The sequence below is a fragment of the Styela clava genome, chromosome 14 (assembly GCF_964204865.1).
Source record: "Styela clava chromosome 14, kaStyClav1.hap1.2, whole genome shotgun sequence".
Classification (NCBI taxonomy): domain Eukaryota; kingdom Metazoa; phylum Chordata; class Ascidiacea; order Stolidobranchia; family Styelidae; genus Styela; species Styela clava.
The window spans coordinates 7643303-7647911 of NC_135263.1; the positions used below are offsets into that span (position 1 = coordinate 7643303).

At 57.5% G+C, this 4609-nt stretch overlaps 2 non-coding genes and 1 pseudogene across 2 annotated transcripts; all 3 read right to left on the minus strand.

Annotated features, from left to right (window-relative positions):
• Positions 1 to 861, minus strand: part of LOC144432300 (large subunit ribosomal RNA) — a 3695-nt pseudogene extending 2834 nt beyond the window's left edge.
• Positions 862 to 1149: 288 nt separating this feature from the next.
• LOC144432242 (5.8S ribosomal RNA) lies at positions 1150 to 1303 on the minus strand. Its single transcript, XR_013480478.1, has one exon. It is a non-coding gene; the product is annotated as a 5.8S ribosomal RNA (ribosomal RNA).
• A 298-nt stretch (positions 1304 to 1601) lies between these two features.
• On the minus strand, positions 1602 to 3411 carry LOC144432260 (small subunit ribosomal RNA). The gene has a single exon (XR_013480496.1). It is a non-coding gene; the product is annotated as a small subunit ribosomal RNA (ribosomal RNA).
• Between the last annotated feature and the right edge of the window lie 1198 nt (positions 3412 to 4609).

Below are 4609 nucleotides of genomic sequence, written 5' to 3' on the forward strand. Positions count from 1 at the left end.
GCGCTCATGTTAGACTCCTTGGTCCGTGTTTCAAGACGGGTCGGGAGGGTGGCCGACGTGGCCACGGACCCCGAGCGCGTCGACGGCGCGCCACCGAAGCGGCAGCCCGCCGAACACCGGCACTGCGTACAGTGCAGGCGAACGACAAGCCAGCCGAACGGCGACGGCCGCACACAGAGAGCGCGCGGCATCCTTTCCTCGATCCGCCGCCGGGCCGCACCGCCCGCGCGCTGTAACACCCCCGCCGGAGCGGAGGCCACCTTCGCGCGGGGACTTAGACCGACGGCAAACCGGTCGTGACCCGCGCCGATCGCTAGTGCGCTGAGACGGTGCGCGAGCCGACTCGGCAGCGGCGCCTTAAGCGTCCGCGAACCGAGACGGCGCGCCCCCGCACCCAACTGAAAGCGAGCCGGCGACCTGACGGGCCCTCCCGTTTGCCTCTCAACGGTTTCACGTACTCTTGAACTCTCTCTTCAAAGTGCTTTTCAACTTTCCCTCACGGTACTTGTCCGCTATCGGTCTCGCGACCGTATTTAGTCTTAGGTGGAGTTTACCACCCGCTTTGGGCTGCATTCCCAAACAACCCGACTCCGAGAAGACCCGAAGCGGCCAAGGCAAGCGCCCCTATGGGCCTAACACCCGCCGTGGGACGAGGCCTCGATCAGAAGGACACCGGCGCTCGCCGTCAGCCGCACTGGGACTTCCGTACGTCACAACTCGGCGCGCTCGAAAAGCGCGCAGATTCGACGCTGGACTCTTCCCGGTTCACTCGCCGTTACTCAGGGAATCCCTGTTGGTTTCTTTTCCTCCGCTCAATAATATGCTTAAATTCAGCGGGTGCTCTCGCCTGAACTCAGGTCGTATGTGTCAAGCGGGCCGCTTCTTACACGGCCCGCTGGCATCGCAAGTCGTCGCCGCCGGCGCCGACCGAGCGCGTACCGTCGCCGCCTTGGCCCACGGTCGGTCTTGATCTCGTGACCGGACCGACCGACCTGGACCCGCCCCTCGAACGTAGTTGAACACGTCGAGGGGCCGGCGGTGTACGGGACACGCGGTCGCGCCGAGAAAGCTCGGCGACCGCTTCAACTTGGGGCGACGCCCGGCCGTCTTCGCAGAGGCCAGGCGACGGCCCTCGGGTGAGGACGAACGCGACCCTGAGGCAGACGCGGTCCCGGGATTGACCCGAGACCGCAATTCGCGTTCAGAAGGTCGACGTTCAATGTGTTCTGCAATTCACATTACTTCTCGCACTTGGCTGCGTCCTTCATCGACTCGCGAGCCGAGTGATCCACCGTTAAGAGTCGTCCTCGACGTTTCGCCCGGCGCCGAAGCGCGCGGACGTCACACTGTGGGATCGACCACAAAACCACCACCGACAACAACTGCACAAAAACACCAACAAACGGCGCCGAGCGACCGCCGGGCTGGGCCGGCGGCACATCGAGCGCGGTGCCCAGAAGCCACCATCGCACTCGGCTGCCTTGCTATGCCAACGTGTTACGCGTGTCGCACGGGGCGGAACCCCGATTGACGGCCGCCCTCTCGGCGGCACCCAAAGACAATTCAGTGCGCGGTCGGCCGGGGCCTACCACCACCTTCGGTAATGATCCTTCCGCAGGTTCACCTACGGAAACCTTGTTACGACTTTTACTTCCTCTAAATGATCAAGTTTGATCGTCTTCTCGACACGCCGACGCGGCCGTTGCCAGCCGCGACGGGGCCGATCCAAGGATCTCACTAAACCATTCAATCGGTAGTAGCGACGGGCGGTGTGTACAAAGGGCAGGGACGTAATCAACGCAAGTTGATGACTTGCGCTTACTGGGAATTCCTCGTTCAAGGGAAACAATTGCAAGTCCCTATCCCAATCACGAATGAGGTTCAACGGGTTACCCGGACCTTTCGGCCTAGGTTAGACACTCGCTGCTTCACTCAGTGTAGCGCGCGTGCGGCCCCGGACATCTAAGGGCATCACAGACCTGTTATTGCTCAATCTCGTGTGGCTAAACGCCACTAGTCCCTCTAAGAAGTTAGACGCCGACCGAGAAGGTCGCGTAACTATTTAGCATGCCAGAGTCTCGTTCGTTATCGGAATTAACCAGACAAATCGCTCCACCAACTAAGAACGGCCATGCACCACCACCCACAGAATCAAGAAAGAGCTCTCAATCTGTCAATCCTACCTGTGTCCGGGCCGGGTGAGTTTCCCCGTGTTGAGTCAAATTAAGCCGCAGGCTCCACTCCTGGTGGTGCCCTTCCGTCAATTCCTTTAAGTTTCAGCTTTGCAACCATACTTCCCCCGGAACCCAAAGACTTTGGTTTCCCGGAAGCTGCCGGAAAGGTCGTCATGGTAACGCCTCCCGATCGCTAGTTGGCATCGTTTATAGTCAGAACTAGGACGGTATCTGATCGTCTTCGAACCTCTGACTTTCGCTCTTGATTAAAGAAAACATTCTTGGCGAATGCTTTCGCAGTAGTTCGTCTTCCGCCGATCCAAGAATTTCACCTCTAACGGCAGAGTACGGACGCCCCCGTCTGTCCCTCTTAATCATTACCTCGTGCTCCGAAAACCAACAAAATAGAACCGAGGTCCTATTCCATTATTCCATGCAACACTATGCAGGCGAACAGCCTGCTTTGAACACTCTAATTTTTTCAAAGTAAACTTATCGGCCACCGCCGACACTCAGTCAAGAGCACCGACGGAGAACCGAAGGTGAGGCGAACGCAACCAGTGACACGCCTTGCGACGGACCGGCGGCGCTCGCCCAAAATCCAACTACGAGCTTTTCAACCGCAACAACTTTAGCATACACTGTTGGAGCTGGAATTACCGCGGCTGCTGGCACCAGACTTGCCCTCCAATGGATACTCGTTAAGAGTTTTAGGATGTACTCATTCCAATTACAGGGCCTCGTTAGAGTCCTGTATTGTTATTTTTCGTCACTACCTCCCCGTGTCGGGAATGGGTAATTTGCGCGCCTGCTGCCTTCCTTGGATGTGGTAGCCGTTTCTCAGGCTCCCTCTCCGGAATCGAACCCTGATTCCCCGTTACCCGTTATCACAAAGGTAGGCACGTAGCGTACCTTCGACAGTTGATAGGGCAGACACTTGAATGATACGTCGTCGGTGCAGAGACCGTACGATCCGCGTGGTTATCCAGAGTCATCAAACGTCACAGGACGAACCCGGTCGGTTTTGATCTGATAAAAGCGCGCCTCCCGAAGTCGGCGCTTAATGCATGTATTAGCTCTAGAATTACCACAGTTATCCACTTCGCTTACGAGACCAAATAAACCAAGACTGATTTAATGAGCCATTCGCAGTTTCGCTTTACGAGAACTCGTACTTGCACCTGCATGGCTTAATCTTTGAGACAAGCATATCACTACTGGCAGGATCAACCAGATAGCTGCGACAGCTGCGCTCGGCCCTTGCTGGGCCGCCCGGCGCGTGCTCGTCGCATTCGTTTAAGACCGAGGCGATCGCCTGCGGCCGTACTCAGCTTCGACAGTCGCTGGCCGCGACGTCCACGCTCTCGCCGGCAGTGCCAGGCGGAGCGATTTGCGTTTTTTCTTTGCTCGCCCTCTCTCGGGCTCGATCCATTCAGTTTCGCACAAACAAGAGCTCTGCCGGCCGCCTGCAGCGGTGCCTAAAACCCGGGCATAACAATGCGACCGTTCTGCTAGGCCGACAAGCGCTCAAGCCAGACGCTCGATCGAACGCCCCCTACATATTAGTCGAGACAACGGCTCGCTCATTAGCATCGCGTTTGTACTTTAACTTTTTTTGGCTCGGCTTCTTTCGACGCCGATGCCGGCGACGCAGCACTCTCTCGCCCGCCAGCCACCGAGAAAAGGGTGCGCTCCGACCGGCCCCGCACCGCTCTTTCTTGGCTCATTCGAAATTACTGTCTTTCGCTCTGACATGCCTTACCTAGGGTTAGGTTAGTATGCTTGCACGTTTGTACTTTAACTTTTTTCGGCTCGGCTTCTTTCGACGCCGATGCCGGCGACGCAGCACTCTCTCGCCCGCCAGCCACCGAGAAAAGGGTGCGCTCCGACCGGCCCCGCACCGCTCTTTCTTGGCTCATTCGAAATTACTGTCTTTCGCTCTGACATGTCTTACCTAGGGTTAGGTTAGTATGCTTGCACGTTTGTACTTTAACTTTTTTCGGCTCGGCTTCTTTCGACGCCGATGCCGGCGACGCAGCACTCTCTCGCCCGCCAGCCACCGAGAAAAGGGTGCGCTCCGACCGGCCCCGCACCGCTCTTTCTTGGCTCATTCGAGTTTACTGTCTTTCGCTCTGACATGCCTTACCTAGGGTTAGGTTAGTATGCTTGCACGTTTGTACTTTAACTTTTTTTGGCTCGGCTTCTTTCGACGCCGATGCCGGCGACGCAGCACTCTCTCGCCCGCCAGCCACCGAGAAAAGGGTGCGCTCCGACCGGCCCCGCACCGCTCTTTCTTGGCTCATTCGAAATTACTGTCTTTCGCTCTGACATGCCTTACCTAGGGTTAGGTTAGTATGCTTGCACGTTTGTACTTTAACTTTTTTCGGCTCGGCTTCTTTCGACGCCGATGCCGGCGACGCAGCACTCTCTCGCCC